The 17,790-nt window shown below is 39.2% G+C and overlaps 1 long non-coding RNA gene across 1 annotated transcript; it reads left to right on the top strand.

Moving 5' to 3' along the window:
- The first annotated feature begins 1,464 nt into the window (after positions 1-1,464).
- On the top strand, positions 1,465-12,244 carry LOC108698367. Its single transcript, XR_001932630.2, has 2 exons — positions 1,465-1,997; positions 10,530-12,244. It is a non-coding gene; the product is annotated as an uncharacterized LOC108698367 (long non-coding RNA).
- The last annotated feature ends 5,546 nt before the right edge of the window (positions 12,245-17,790 follow it).

The raw sequence follows: 17,790 nt of genomic DNA on the forward strand, positions 1-17,790 counted from the left end.
GTAAGAAATCTATTGCTTTAACTAAAGGGAGATATTGGGAGCCCCTGGCAGAGTGTGCATTGTGTTTACCATGGTTTGGAGTAATAAGCAAATCACTGTGTGTTGCACTGCAGTAGCAGCACCGGCAGCAGCTCACGGATTCTCTGTAGGATCTCATAGCTCTGCCTCGTGGAATCATTCCTTTACATTTTGCATTGGGGCTGTGTAATGTATATCTTATGTTGCTTGTAGGGAAAATATTGCAATTGGCATTTTGGCTGCCAATGACATAAAACCAAATCAGAGGAACAGTTATTAGGAGGTAGAGAAGGGGATACAACGTATAGTAGGACAAATTGGATACATTAGATGGAAGATGGACACCATCACACTTTATAATAGCAATGTGCAACCTGGCCCTTCTGCTGGTGCTGATGTTGACACCCAAGCACCCACCTACAGCTAAATACTGCCAGGGGTGCTGGGAATTGTGCTTTAACAATACAATCAATAGAAATGGGGAGGGTGCTACCTACTCTAAGCAGTAGGTGTATTTACACACAATTTGATACAGCAGTGCACGCAAGAAATTTTGGAGCTTAAGGGTAGAGGCACACAATGCTATTTGGGGGAGATTAGTCGCCCGACGACAAATCGCCTCTTCTTCGGGCGACTAATGGCTTTCCACCTGCTAGAATATAAATCACCAGCGGGATGGCGCTTGTGGCGCTTCGTTCTCCGAAGTCGCCCTTAGTACCTCATGAGGAAACTTTGGGCTTTCACGAATCGCTCCGTGTGCCATCCCGCTGGTGTTTTAGATTCTAGCCGGTGGGAAGGCTTTTAGGGGAGATTAGTTGCCTGAAGAAGAGGCGATTTGTCGTAAATCTCCCCGAATCTTAGCGTGTGCCCTTACCCTAAAGAAAAATCGTATGTGCAAATGGAACATGGGATAATTCCCATTGCTACATTAGTGTAACCAATGATACAATGCATGCTTTCAATACTGCTACCATGTATAATTCTGCACTACATCAAGAACGGTCACTGTTAGGAACCCACTTTTCCCTCTTTGGGGTCCCCAGTATGATACTGAAGAATACAATCAGTTTCAGTACTTCCTAAACCCATGACCCAGCTGCTATGACGTATGTTGGTTAAATGGGAAATAAGAGATGTTTGAATTAAAAGGGATGTAAACCCAAATTGGAAGCTTTGTCTGATGAAAGAAAATACAATTCTGTTTTATGAAAATGTCCATTAGTGTAAATGTCATTTGCAGTAGAAAGTGGTGTTGGATTATGCTTTTTTTTTTTTGGTTCTGTTCCTTGAAACACTGCTGTTAATCTGCTCGCTTTGGCTACGTTGTTTCGTGTCAGAAGCACCAGTGCAGAAAATAGAAGGGACAGAAAGCTTCTACTTTCAATAGCAAATACAACTTAAACCATTGGAAATCTGTAATGAATATACAATGGAATTTATATTTTATTTTATGAGGCATGCTTTGAGTTTGGGGTTTAAATCCCCCATAAGTGGTTAGACATTGGCATTAACACTTTCTTGCCTTTGTATTAAAGAAATGTGGAATGTGATGGAGACCTGTTTCCTCAGTCCTAGTTGCCAGATCACCCCATAAATGCCCTCACCATATCTGCCCTAGAGACAATCTCCATGGAAAATTTCTAATCCACATTCGCACTGCTCTGCTGATTCCCAGCCAGTCAATTCCATTCGACTGCCTGTATTCACTGCATTCAACAATCGCAGCCTGCTTGGGTTTTTATGCTGCTGCTGACCTGATTTTCCAAAGTCTGCCCCTCCCAGCTCAGCACCCACCCCATGTGATCCAGCCTCCCTAAATAAAGTTGTATTTACTGTGAGAGCTGAGCCTGTGTGGATCACTCCCAGCCTGCAGCACAACTCCCAGCTTGAGGATCTCGGCATCAGCATCCCATTCACTAATCTGTCTGAGAAGCAGCCAAGACTCTGCAGGATGAATCTGCACCAGTAACACAACAGAGGTAGGTGTCCAGATCTGCTACACTCCACTCTCATATCATACCCATTCACTTTTGCACTTTCCACTGCCTGTAGTTAATGCATGCATGTGGACATATGTATTAATAATAATATATTTATAAAGCACCAGCATATTCCGTAGCACTGTACAATAGAAGGTTGCATGCATCAAACATAAAAATACTGACTGATACAGGAGGTCAAGAGGGCCCTGCTCATTGGAGCTTACAATCTAAAAGGAGATGGGGGTATAAGACACAAGGTGTGGGGATAGAGATATCATTTATGTCCTTAAGTTTTTGCCTGGGAAACTTGATGCACTTGCAATAAATAGTCGGCACTGAAGAGACAAGATTACAGTTTTTTTTAATGTAGAAGGGACGACAAGCCCCTCTGAGAACATACAGGTTGTGCACTTTGTGATTCTAACTATAAATCCTCATTCCCCTTTAACCATCCCAGTCTCACGAGGCAGCTGCACTGTTTAGTATGGGACCACATTCTGCAGCTACAATGCAGCAAGGGAGCTTGTTTCAATACGGCAACAGATACATAAGTTAGGGAGAGCACTGCTGCATGTAGAATGGGGCTTGGACCTCTATTGCATTGTTCTTATACAGGAGCCAGGCAGGGCTTTAACAGCTGCATCATGGAGCTTAGGGCTCATTTATGGCATATTAAAGAACACATCAGCCAAATCCACATGGGACGCATGGGTTATATAAATGCACACACACCATTTAATTGCATTAAATAATAATGTACACGGAAGGAGATTAATGTACTGCAGAACACAAGGTTATTTGGAAACCTATGAAATAACCCATTTACATAACAAGTGTTCCTTTAAGTCCCTGGGTTGCTTTTATAGGGCCACCCTGTTAAACTGCTGCAATGGGTGCTGAGTAGTACTTAGTGATTCTCAAGGTATTCATACCTAGGGTGGGTGTGAATTTTTATATTTACACTGATAAAAGAGGAGCTGCAGGCATAACAGGCAATGTGCAGCTGTATTACTTGCTATTGTAGCTCTATTAGTGGTCCGGACATCTGAAAGATGCAGTTAGGCACTGTACTTCACACATATAATATTTTGTCTTTCTTTGATTTGTACATTCCTGAAATGAGTGGAAACTGAAACACAGGTACCCAGTGCCTCTCTATGGTGTATGCTGGTGTGAACCAAATGTTAACAGCAGTGCTTCTGTCCTGGGTTAGATGATGAAACTTTACATGAGAATTGGTAAGAACTGTGCAGATATCATTCATGGTTTGTATGTTTGGTTACGTCTGGGGCAATAGCAAGGGTCCATTGCTGTCCTAAGGGGAGAATGGGTGCAAACAGTTAATCACCATGGGACCTTATTTATTTTTGCTAAGCAGCATTTGTATACAGGAGAATACAGGAGAATAGAAAAATAAAACTTCACTCTGCTCCAGTGGGGCTTGGAAAAGGCTTTAACTACTAAATTCCACAATCTTTAATGGAACCCACCACTGGTGAATCAAAGTGTTGTGCCATATGCCTAGGGACCCAAGAGACCCTTGAAAACACAATACCATCCATACGTGGCCATGACTGATACAAGGTTTTCAAAAAAAAAATGTTCCTTATTAAAGGGAGAGTTCACCTTTAAGTTAAATTTTAGTATGTTCTATTATGTTGTGCAATTGGTTTTCAGTTTTTATTATTTGTAGTTTTTTAGTTTATTTAGTTATTTATTCAGCAGCTCTCCAGTTTGCGATTTCAGCACTCTTGTTTGCTAGGGTCTAAAATTACCTACCAACCACGCATTTATTTGAATAAGAGGCTGGAATATGAATAGGAGAGTGATTTTTGTGAAGCCTTACAGAGCATTTGTTTTTTTAGATGGGGTCATTTGAAAGCTGGAAAGAGTCATAAGAAAAAATTCAAAAACCATAAAAAAGAATAAGTGAAGGCCATTTGAAAAGTTCCTTAGAATTGGCTATTATACAAAAAAATATTTTATGGTGAAAAAACACTTTAAGAAGTATCTGAGCAAGGAAGTGTTCTATGGGAGAAAACACTTCTTAGTATCCTTGCCCTTGTTTGGAAGTTGCACCTGTCACCTTATTGTAAGGCTATGGTGAGAAAGATCATAACATTTATAGGTAGAGGTAGCTTTTTCCAAGAATGATACATGATATTTGTGCAGGAGAAAGATGTTGTTAAGCTGTATCTCCCAAGGGGGCCGTAGGTCTGTCTGCACCAGTGGGGCCTGTTGAGAGGATAGAGGTATTGTGTCGGGAATCTTGCCAAGACCCCAGGAATCATGGAGTGCAAAGGGAGTAAAGCAGGGGGGCCCAGTAAACATTTTGCTTCTGGACCCATAGGTTCAAAATTTGCGCTACTAGTTTAGTTTTCTCTTAAGATTTTGGGTGCTCAAACTTTTAACACTTTCATTGCTGGAATCATTAAGAATTCATCACAGTTTTACCGGAGAGAAAATATTGAAGGTGGATTAAACATGGCATGTTCGACCAAATCTATAAATGGGTGTTTACCGTCCAAACCCCTTCTACAATACTATATATGTCTATATATTTCATTACATGTTTACCAGCACTCCAAAAAATACCCCTCTTGAAATAAAATATAAAGCAGAACAATCATTTTAACAGAAAAGCGCCACCTGTTTTTGACCACTGAGTGGTGCTGTTCTACAGAGAGCTAAGAGAATGCCATAACGGAGGTCAGCAACACAGCAGCCCTTGTTCAACCATAGTAAATATAAAGAAGGAATATTTCCAGTACACTGATACAGAGACAGGGTAGCTCTGCAAAGAATTTTGTTCTGAGAAAGAGAAGTGAATGTATAGGCAACCCTGGCGTGCCAGCTGTCAAAACACACATCATTTCAAGCATACAAATAATTGAAGGTATTTATTCGTAGATACCTATGAAGACTGCTACCTATTGGCCACCTTTAAAGAGAAGGTGACTGTGAGCGTTATAGTTCTGCTAAAGCCCACACCTTGTTTTAGTGAACTCTGGACCCTATACCCTAAGGATTACTGACCAGAAGCTTAGGGACTGACATATACAGGTATGGGACCTGTTATCCAGAATGCTCGGGAACTGGGGTTTTCCGGTTAATGGATCTTTCCATAATTTGGATCTTCATACCTTAAGTCTACTAGAAAATCATGTAAACATTAAATAAACTGGTTTTGCTTCCAATAAGGATTAATTTCATTTTAGTAGTACAAGCTACTGTTTTATTATAACAGACAAAAAGGAAATCAGTTTTAGAAATTTAGATAAAATGGAGTCTATGGGACATAATTCAGAGATTTCTGGATAACAGGTTTCCGGATAAGGGATCATATGCATGTACACAATATAAAAATCATAATACAAGGCTTATTAGTAATTCATTTATATTAACAATACATGGCAGCACAGATGCCCTGTGGCACTAGCTAGTATGATGGATGTAACTTCACTTTCTGCTACTGTCTTGACAACCTCTATGAGTTAGACGTCATGGAGTGAGTATGACCTAAGTTTTAGTCAGCATCTGCTTAGAGCATACTGAGCATGTGCAGTGCCACTGACACTAAAAACACAGCCTAACAAGATCCAAGATGGGGAGCTCCTGTAAACAACCTTGAAGTCGAAGACAATACTTATTATTAATATAGGGCTGCTATACCTCTGGGCTGGTACAGTAAGTCCTGTAAATAAAACCCATTATTTTTAGCAAAATTCTTTTTTTCCCCCTCTAAAACGTTAGTTTGCCTTTAAAGGGCAACTATCAAATAAAATAAAACTTACTCTCCAGTTAGGGGGAAAAATACTATTTTATGCAAAAAAATGCTGGTACCTAGCTCTATGCTGCTCACTCTACGATGGAGCTCTTGGTATGGGCTGCCATGCTGGAAAACAGGCATGGGGCTTATTCAACGATTTAATATTCTGTACTGGAACAATTTTTTTTCCCACAAGTGCAAATAATTGTCTGAATTTTCAATCCCTACATGCCATTTGTGTTTTACAATTCTGATGGGTGTTAGCACTCAGTGCTGCTTCTGAGTTGCCCTGTGCATTAATAACCCATAGGAAATAGATATGTTTGATGGCTCACAGCTAGGGTAGCCACATTTTTATTGTAACTATACTGGGCAGGACAGCGAGGGGGAGGATTATGACAAATGGTGGGTCAGTGATGTCACAGGGGCAGATTTATGGCATCAAAGGGGCAGAGCCGTGCTGTAGAACTTGGAATCGTACTGTGATTTGTTGAATATTGTAGTCAGGAAGGTGAGAAAGTGGTGGATCAGAGGAGGGCTGGAGCAGATTGACTAATTATTACAAATTTGTAATACTGGCCCTGGCTGCAGCTGATTTTTTTGGCTAGGACAGTGAAATATTGGCCATTGGCCAGGAGACAACCCTCCGGACAACATGGATGGACACAGGTATTTGCTCGTAGTCAGTCTTCCATAAATCTGCCTCTTTGTGTTACCTATAAATAAAATGGAATGCAGAATATCGCTGTGTAGCTGTTATATGTTACACTGAATACAGCAAATTTAGATAAGTCAGTGACCTGCACTTATGTACCAGTGAAAGTGTTGAGCAGGAGTATATCGGAGGTATTTATTAAAGTGGCTCTGACAATTTAATATTCAATAGCTGTGTAACCACGAGCAACACCTTCCAGAATAGAAGCTTGGTTCCATGCACATTTATTGCTGTGGCGTGACTCACACCACACTAATTAGCAAGGAAGATATAGCAGCACTGAGATGTCAGAAATTGCTCAGGATGAACTCCTCTCCTCTCTAGTAGAGCCTGAATTGTGCCCTTGTGTTCCACTCTGTGTCAGTACAGTAATTGCCACCTGTGTTTGTGTTCTATTAAGTATTTGCATGCTCAGAAGAATTGCTGTTGTGGGTTTACATATCACCTCCCCAAATTCCTAGCTAAATACCTGTGTAACTTAATGTTAGGAACTATCACGAAAATGAAAATTTAATATTAGTTTCAGCATACTGATATTTCTGTACCGTTTCTGAAATAATCAAGTTTATCTTCACTATCCCTCTCTCAGCATTGCCTAGAAGATGTATTAGAGCTCACTCTATTAAAATCATCAGACATCGTGTCTCTCTACATGCAGGATTTGTGCCAAAGGCAGTTATTTTCTTAGATTTTGTTTCTATTGTATTTCTTAGATTTTGTTTCTATTGTATTTCTTAGATTTTGTTTCTATTTCGTTTGAGTATTCTCTAATACATCTGCAAGAAAAGAGAGCCCCCCTATAAGATATATTAGATCAGTCATCTGACACGCAAATGCTGCATGAAGACAGATTGAAGAGAAACAGATGCTGAGAGAGGGATAGTGAAGATAAACTTGATTATTTCAGAAACAATGCAGAATTTTTAATTGATTGCCGATAGTTCGCGATAGTTGCCTGTAACCCATGGCAACCAAACAGTTAACTGTTACTGCTGATTGCAGTTAAATTAATGGTGGAAAATACCTGTTTGTCTGAATAAGGAAATATATTTTTCTTTCAAACTATACCCTTATGATTTCACTCTCAAGACAAGTCGGCCTCCCCAAATCTGAGATTTTTTTTGCCCTGCCCCATCTGGTACAGACTATGCCCATTTTTCTGTGTTAACCTGTGGTTAAATCTGGCTATTAATGGCAGCATGGGGTGCTCTTACCATACTATCAACCTTTTGTTAAATATGGGTGACTTCCAAAAAGCCCAGGAAGATTGACAGATCTGCACTCGTTAAAGGATAAGTAAACCTTTAAAATAAGTGAATGTAAAATTAATGAGGGTGCTATTGTAAGAACTTTTGTAATTAACAGTCATTATTTATTTTCTTTTTATTCTAAGATATTAAGGGATACATGTTCTGTTGATGTGAATGAATTTTGTTACAACAGTGCCACCTGCTGGTCATTTTCCCACAGTCTGACCACAAAGTAGTCAAGGAAGTTGTCAGGAGAAAGAAAGAGGCTGCTGTGATGTTCTTCTGCTTAGGAAACAAATTAGAAACCTTTCTCAAATCTTTCCTAAGCAGAAGAACATCAGAGCCCAATCAGAGCCCAATTGCAACCCCTGCTCCCCCGGTAGTTATGCCACTGATATCAACAGTATCCCTTAATATCCTGGAATAAAGAGAAAATAAATAAAGACTGTTAATTAAGAGATACTGACACCAGAAATTAAACTATTTTTTACATTTATCATAATATTGCCTTTGAAAGCTACTTATAACTTTGCCATAAAGTATTTGCACAATGCTTTTACATTACCTGTCTGATGCCCCATGTTCCTGTAGGAGGGGGCTGCCATATTTGTGCAGCAGGAGTCCGTTAGCATTAGAAACAGTCAGGTTTAGGAACATCAACTAAAAATAATTTACTAAAAAAAACAGACCACTCGGCAAAAAACATTCAACATGACCTATAGGTAACTTTTAATATACATTCATATTTTAAAACATAGTTTTTTAGTGTCAGTATCACTTTAATATCTTGGAATAAAAAGAAAATAAATAATGAATGTAAATGACAAAAGTGCTTAGAATAGCACTCTCATCAATTTTACCTTTACTTGTTTAAAAGGTTTACTTATCCTTTAAGACAGATCCCACTATCCGTGGAATACTCATACCCATCTCATACCCCTGAGTTGTCTATATTTTGATGGGACTGGACAATTCTGTGGAGTGGAAAAAATGGAATACGTTTTAGGTGTAAAAAAGGTTGTTTTTGGGTGTGGATTGGGGCAAAACACTGTCATAGTCTCTAATGTCTAGATTTTCCTATAGTGCTTAAGATATGAAAGGAGAAGAGAGTGGCAGACCTACATTACGGGTCATTGTATATATCTTAGGATAGCATTTAAGTAACTGTACAAAAAGACCACAAACTGTGGGCTGGCACCCCTAGAAAGGGCCAAAGGGTTAGATGTGGGGGTGCCCAGTATAAAGGCACGTTAGGGTGAAATTAGATGTTATCCTATATATTCTTGCAACTGTAGGGGGACTCCTGGTACAACATGTAATTTTTTTTTATATTCTAGCATACCTTGGTATGAAGTTTTGGAGGCCCTTGGATTTACAAAGTCTGAAAACCATTGAGTATTTGTGTACTTTAAAACTGTTCTGAAGAAAAGCACACCGAGAAATTCAGTGTTCCTACCCATCTGTGCCATCATGTTTATTGTGATCTATCCACTGACACTCTGGTAGATCCATTCCAAGCTCATTCCTTTAAATAGGGTCACAACTGCAATCAATGTAAAAGGAATGAAAGGTAATTGCCAATGATTTCTTGCTGGCATATTAACGACTAATGATAAACTCCACCAAACAACTTATTTTTTTTTTTAACTAATGTGGCGTTTGAGTCTGTTGCTAAGGTGAAGCAGTTAAGTGTAGGTTTTTTTGAGAACTGCAAAATTAGCTTTTGTTATTGTAACATGGGATTACGAATAAATTAATCAGATAATTATTTGCATGCTTACCTTTAAAGTGCTTTGTTTTAAACACAGTATATTGACTAGGCCCGATCTACTGCTGCCTGTGATCTTTGATGGATGTATGGTACATATGCAACCCAGAGTTCTGGCCTTATGCACAAAGGGGTGTATTGTAAGTTGAGCCTTGACAGGCCAATTGCGTGCTGGCTAAACAGATATATCAGATAACTGCTGGTCTATATTTTCTACATAGGCCCCCGAGGGCACTTGCCTAGGGTGCCAGAGTTAGGTCAGTGGGCAGCCCTCAGGTGCCTTTACAGAAAACAAAATCAGCCTTTAAAAATAATAAATTCCTGCCTGTGATAAGACAATCAATGCTGGAGATGTAATGGAAAGGGCGGTCAGGTGCCTAGGGAAGAGCCAAATTGTCATTAACTATTGTGATTATGTTGAGCTCTTTGAAATTCTTTATTTCAATCATGTTTTGGGGTATATGCTAAATGAAACACCTTGACTGTACTTGGACTAGGCCATATAAAGGGCTGGTCCTGCTATGAGGGGCAGCATAAAGTTCAATAATGGTGATATTAGTTTCATATATTCTGTTGCATAAGTTAGTGGAAACCCAGTCTGCAGGCATTACCATCCCACCCATCAGTCATAGTTTCCACGTGATGGTTGTGGGTTCTCAAAGGAACAGACTTACCATGTGTTTAAGGCCCCAGAAGAGAAAAACAGCTTTGCACTGACAGTAGTCTCTCATATTTTATTATACCCTGTTCATTAAAACATGCCACATGCATGGACATTAACAGAGGTTTCCTTTAACTTTGCTGTTCCTTTTGTACAAGGCATGCCAGCAAACATAAGCAGTCTTTCTTGAGAAACATCAGTAGTGCATGTTCAATGTGATCATGAGGTCTATATCTCACATTTTAATCTCACAATTGTTTAAAAATGGCTTAAGATGAGTGCACAATTTTGTGACTACTCTTCTCTTCGATAAATATGCTCCTTAGAGGCACAAAGAATTGACTGACGTTACTTTTTCTTCTGCAGGTCTGGGGGAAAGGTATTGAGCTTTTCCATACAAGCAGTGGGAAGCAGTTTTAAGGATGGTCAACCAGTTTGTGACATACTTGGACACCTTGGTGGAGGAAATTTTTTTAAACTTCTGAAATTAGCATTTCTTTTCTGTTTCCAGCCAACAACTTATTACATGGCATTGGACTACAGCGACTATACCTTCATTTTCATGGACATTGTATATTTATAAGGGTCCTGAACCAAGTCTAAAGAGGACGAGCTTGTACCTAAACAAATCCTCACACTAATGGTTGCTGCTCAATGGATATTTACAACATTCCTTCCTTGTCCGTTAAACTGCACTCTTCTTCAGATGATGACATGTTTTATTAAAATCTGAAGGACGTTTGACATTATTGTGATGGTGCTAAGTACAATCTCACATTGTTTACTACATAGAGAGTTTCTTCTGACTGGGCAGTAGACTAACACCTTGGGCATCGCAAGGGTATCCAACATATGGAAAAGATGTAAAATTATAGGCCAAAATCCAAAGATTATAGAATCCTGTTTAAAGAAGAAATATCCAATGAAGCCTACATTCGAATTACCTCCTTCTCCAGTATATCCAACTGATTTTGATTCTGTGATCAATCAAAATGTTACAGGCGACACGGACGTGAGACTTCTAGATGGTGCTTTGTCATCCATTGTCGTCCTGATTATGCTGCTCTCCATCATCTGCTCCTTGGTGGTGACGTCACTACTGACTTACTGCTTTCATAAGTGGAAGCTCCGAGCAAGAAAACTGCAGAGGGCCCAGGAAGAATATCAGAAAGACCAAGAGAAAAACATGTCCCCCTGCACGTCTTGACTGTACAAGCATCTGGAAACCTTGGCAAGGCAATAACAGGACCTTTATACTTCTCAAAGCTTCATCTGACAAGCCAATCTTGCATCTTGCTACTTTATTCATGCACTTATTGGTCTACATTAATGGAGCACATCATCTGTAACCACTTATTTCTGTAACTAAGGTCCTGATTACAAATTAGCCGCCTAACAGTTGCACTGTAGCACAGTCAAGCAAATGAATTGTAATATATCTAGTAGCTGCTGCTCAGTAAATAGGTCTGTATTTTTTTTTTTTTTATAAAATTAAATATGTTTATCTTGTTGACCTATACATACAGTATATTTAAGTGGAATTTTAGGTTCAGGGAATTTGGCAGGATTAAACATGTCTTATCTGAAAGGGGAAGGCAATTGGATGATAAAGGGAGGAATTTATGCTTCAAAACTTTATTTGATGCAACTTTTAACAGAAACAACTTACTCAACTACATTAACCTGTAAAATTTCTAATATATATATCACGTCAGATACTTATTTACACATGTAATATGCTATGGGCAAACTGAGGGAAGATATAGTAACCATGATTTAGAGTTGAGCAATGATTTATTTAAAAAAAAAAGGCAAACTTCCCCTATGGATATTTTCTCAATTAATCTTCATTAAAATTTCATCTGAGGAAGGGAACCACCTGAAAGTTTAGGCACTTAAATAAAATATGTTGCCTATAAGTAAGGCTGTGTGCCCTGTCCATTAAAGAAGATTTTATATAGCAAAGTGGGGAGCAGCTGTGGACATAGTGTGCTGATTATTATGTATATTATGTGCCTTTTCCCAGTAAAGGCATTTCCAGTTACCAGTTCACAATGATCTTAGAATAAAAATCACTTGAGTCCCAGTCTCGCTAGACATTTTCTATGCAGTGCTTTCTGTTCTGTAGTGTGTCCTATGATGCACGTCTCTCTCCTCACTTTATATTATAGGCCAGAAAAAATACTCTGCAGAAAAGTGTCAGATCTGTGGTGAGTTAAAAAACATTAGAAAATAAAATATAACTGCAAAATCGTAGCTGATTTTATGTCAAGCAACCAATGCTTTGATTAGTTTACAAGTGTCAGTATCAGTAGAAGTTAATGTCAAGCTTACTTCCACTTCCCCCTCTGTTCTTGCATATATGAGCATCTTGGGATTTTCATGGCTTTCTGTTGATTAACTGCCAACAAGCCATTTCCTCTCATCCATATTAAAACCCTGACACATTTGAAATCTGCAGAGCATTGTACTTTTCTGAAACTTTACGGCATTATATTTAGCTCTTCTCTCCAACACCAGCATTTCAGAAGACATTTATATATATATATATATATATATATATATATATATATATATATATATATATATATATATATATATATATATATATATTTCACTGAGTATTTGTGTTTAACCCAACGCATGAATTATATTCATTAAGGGGCAGATGTATCAAGGGTCGAATTTCGAGGGGTTAAATCCCTCGAAATTCGACTGGGGAATAGAATCGAATAGGGAATTCGGACGAATTGACGCGCTGGCGAATAGTCGAATGGGCGAATATTCGCCCGGCGAATAGTCGAGCGATCGAATATTCAATCAAAGGATTTTCATTCAATCGAATGATCGATCTAATGCCTTTTTATTCGATCAAAAACTTAGAAAAAAAGCCTATGGGACTTTCCCATAGGCTTTTAAAGAAATTCGATTTTTTTCTGGCGAAGAAGGCAGTCGAATGATTTTTAAAAGAGACAGTACTTCGACTATCGAATGGGCGAATAGTCGCAGCGTTTTTTCGCCCGATCTATTCGAATCATTCTACTCAGATGAATTTACTCCAATTCGATAGTGAGGCGCACAAAAAACTCCTCGAAATTCGAGTTTTTTCCCTCTATTCATTCACCCGAGCTTAGTGAATGTGCCCCTATGAGTCTGATTTCTGCATTAAAAAACTAACAGCACTAAAAATAGCGAATATATCTATGTTTTTAATACAGGCATGGGATCCGTTATCAAGAAAACTGTTATCCAGAAAGCTACGAATCACATAATGTCCGACTCCCTTTTATTCAAATAATCAAATTTGTAAAAAAATATTCATTTGAAATACTTACTGTATTTAATTTACTGTACTTAATCCAAACTAATCCTTATTGGAAGCAAAAGCATCCTATTGGGTTTATTCAATGTTTACATGATTTTTTAATGGACTTAAGATATGAAGATCCAAATTATGGAGAGATCCATTATATGGAAATCTCCAGGTCCTATGAATTTTGGATAACAGATCCCATACTTGTACCAACAATGCCACTAACTAAACCCCCAAGATAATGAAAACCCCTACCCTCCATAGTTCCCCCCACACAGGTGTTAATACCTGTAAATGCCCCTAAGTCTTTAATTACCCCTCGATGAGAGTCAGCATTGCGGAGTTCACCGGCACCATCTTCACTGGAATCTTTCGGATCCCTTCGGCAATTTCTGTGGCTGTCGGCTCATGCACAGTTGTTCAGGACCGGACAATTGCATACTGCGTTTGCGCCGATACGCCACTGAAGCAGTGAAGATGGCGCCTGTAAACTCCGATGTGCTGACTCTGCTTTGAGGGGTAATTAAAGACTTAGGGGCTTTTACATGTATTAACACCTGCGCAGGGGGGAACAGGGAGAGGGGACTATGTAGGGTAGGGGGTAGGAGTTTTCATTAGTTTGGGGGTTTAGTTCTCCTTTAAAGTGAAAATGTGCACCCACAGGCTGTATTTGGCCCATAGGCCACAAGAGTATAGGGGTGGCCTGCCTCCCCTAATAATTGCTGCCCTATGCCCGGGACTTTATGGCCTACCCACAAAACCAGGTTTGGCTACAATATCTTGAAACAGACTGCCTTCATACAAGGAATGCACAAAATCCACTGTTTTAGATTAGGCCAAATTCCAGAATCCTTCATGAAAGATTCAGCTGAATACCGAACCAAATCCTAATTTGCATATGCAATTAGGAACAGGAAGGAAAAAAGTTAAGAAAAAAAAACATTTTTACGTCCTTGTTTTGTAACAAAAAGTTGGGATTTCCCTTTTCGCCCCTAATTTGCATATGCAAATTCGGGTTCGGTCAGGCACAAGGATTCGGCCTAATCTGAATCCTGTTGTAAAAAGATGAATCCTGGATTCAGTGCATCCCTACTTCATACACATATTCATAAAGGTGAAGGTATAATCACTAGGGGAAAGAAGGGGGGTTCCAAAGTGATAATAATCGACTTCATGACACCCCGGGCTGTTGTCCATGTTTGCTAAAACTGTACCAGCCAGGGGTATTTCTGTAAGAGCACCACATCGCGATCGTTTTCCACTACTATTTTCTGCTTTTCAGTCTTCGAATGAATCAGAACGAGAAGTTGGCTTTTTACTGATAAGTTTGGCTTTACACTCGTACATACATATGACCCAGACCAGGGCCAAAGAGAAGAAGGAAGAAGCAAAAGAATATCAATATGATGCTCCAATAGAAATACAATGGGCCAATGCCATTTTCAGCTAACAGCAGCTCTTGCCAGGGGTCTCAGGGAAGCAATTATAATCACTAGGGGTTCCTAACATTAAAGCACCTCTAATAATTAAAACCCTTCCTTCTCCTTTAAAGTCTAAGGGGCCGATTCATCAAGCTCGAGTGAAGGATTCGAATTAAAAAACTTCGAATTTCGAGTGGTTTTTTGTGCTCCTCGACTATCGTATTGGCGTAAATTCGCCTGAGTAGAATGATTCGAATAGATCGAGCGCAAAAACGCTGCGACTATTCGCCCATTCGATAATCGAAGTACTGTCTCTTTTAAAAATACTTCGACTGCCTACTTCGGCACCTAAAACCTACCGAATTGCTTTAAAAGCCTATGGGAAAGTCCCATAGACTTGTTTTCCAAGTTTTTGATCGAATAAAAAGGCATTCGATCGAACGAAAATCCTTCGAGCGAATATTCGATCGGGCGCCTTTTCGCCTGGCGAATATTCGCCAATTCGACTATTCGCCAATTCGACTATTCGCCAGCGCGTAAATTCGCCCAAATTGCCTATTCGATTCTATTCCCCAGTCGAATTTCGAGGGATTTAACCCCTCGAAATTCGACCATTGATACATCTGCCCCTTTATCTGACCTGAAGGACTCTATAACTAAATGCTGTATCTAACCACAATAGTGCAGAATAGAGTTCCTTTGTCTATGTACAGTATATACTTTTTATACTAAATGGAGCATAAATCTTACTTATGCTTTAAGATGTGGGGCGTAACTACAGAGGAAGCAGGCCCTGCGGCTGCAGGGGGCCCAGGAGGTATTGGGGCCGCGTGAGGCCTTAATTTTTATACAATTTTAACAAATATTGGTAAAACAGGTCAACCTCTAGACATTTTGGGGGCCAGAAAAATAATCAGCTGTGGGGCCCCGTAATATCACTGTAAAACAACGATAATCTTTCTTATACAGTAAACTCACTGAAACTGATTTATTAAATGCATCTACAGTGAATATTCAAAAAGAAATCTAGATGAAATTGTATTTCCTAATTCTATGACGTTAATGATGAATTGAAACTCTCCTGCCAGCTTTCCTTACAGCCGCTCCGTAAGCTCCTGATCTTATTGGCAAAGAACAATGATTTCTGCTGGGCAAGCAATTCAAAGTATGTCTTTTTACTATTCAGGGGGATAACGACTATGTGTGGGTTGTACAGTACATATAGTAATATTTTCTAAGACTACGGAATGTATTATAAGCGTAGGTGTTCTTTTTTTTCAATGCATTTACAAAGAGAAATGATTTAAAAAGCTCTTGCTTGCTGCTACGCTAAAATTACTCATTCTTCAGCTTTTTCTCTTTAAGAGCCCTGTTGTGGTGTCATTTTTGCTTCCGCGAAACAAAACCCGCTTCGTGCTATGAAAAGAGAGGGCTATTCAACGTGAATGTTTTAACACGTCAGCTAGAAAAATTCGTTTAAATATCGTAGTGTCGGATTATGGAGTGTTTGATAAATACCACGCTTAGTAATTATGTCCCTGCTTTTTGTTTATCGCAGTGAGGGCGTTTTTATGTAGAAAAGCTGCTCTGTATGCCTCCATCTAGAGTTTATGGCACATTCATTTTTCTAAAGAGTAAAATGAACAAGGTACTTGTGTTGCGCTCGAAAGTTTGAAGAATGCTTACGGAACAGAATAATGCAATGAATTCGCATAGCTGGAGATCGAGTTGAATGCTTAAGGTATATCGGTATCTATGAGAAGCATTATCGTTTCTGTACAGCTTTTCTGCCCAATGGGCTTGTAGTACCTTGTTAATGATCTGTAAATTCCACTTGACACCGGGTCAATACGAATGACTAATGAACGAATGCATCTTCATTTATTTTCTAATTAATAAAGAAAATTTATAACCAGAAAAACAGACGACTGTTGATAGTACATTCTTCCAAATGGCGCTAAGTAATGGGGGATGGGCTCAGCGATGTAAATCATTCGTGATATTGATGTGTCCGATGATGCTTAGGAAAACTATGCAGTCTATTGAAGGCAATTAGCACATGATCAGCTTTTGTCCTTGAACCTCTGAACATGATAAACTACAGCACCATAACATTCCTAGAAAAAAATGTCCAACATCCTCCATGTATAAGAACCACATGAGCAGGAACTGTTGGTTATTTCTGTTAAATGGAACAGGCCTGGGGATTATTATTATTATTGCCCATGTCGAATGATTGTCATACCACATATATTAAATTATGATGATAATCTTGTAAAGAAATCTGCAATCCATTGAGAAGGCCAGGAGCCACTTGAGAGGGCCAATGGTGTCCAGTTAGACCAGTAATCCCCAACCAGTGGCTCATGAGAAACATGTGGCTCTCCAACCACTTGAATGTTGTTCCCAGTGTCCGCAAAGCAGGTGCTAGTTTTTGGATTCTTGGCTTGAAAGCGAGCTTTGGAGGCATAAAGACCATGTGTACTGCCAAACAGACCCACCTGTTGTCTGCCAGTCCACATAGGGGCAACCAATTGACCAATTAAAGCCCTTATAGGGCAACGCGTACAAACGTTTTTCATGATTGTGTTGCGCCACCAACATGTGGCTCATGAGTAAAAAAAAAAAAGGTTAGGGACCCCTGAGTTAGATCATCCTGAATTAATGGGCAAATACACTCTGGGTTGTTTTGACTGTAGGAAACCATGGAAAAAAATTTATGCAGAATGGCTGGAAAATATTTTTTTTTTCTGCAAAAAAACAACAAAAAAAATCCTAGACGTAATTTTCAACATCTTGTTCCGAGAGAAAACTTTATTTTCCAATAATCCAGGCTCCATTGTTTGATGGTACAGGTATGGGACCTGTTATCCAGAATGCTCGGGACCTGGGG

This window comes from Xenopus laevis, chromosome 8L (assembly GCF_017654675.1).
Source record: "Xenopus laevis strain J_2021 chromosome 8L, Xenopus_laevis_v10.1, whole genome shotgun sequence".
NCBI classification, from domain to species: Eukaryota; Metazoa; Chordata; class Amphibia; order Anura; family Pipidae; genus Xenopus; species Xenopus laevis.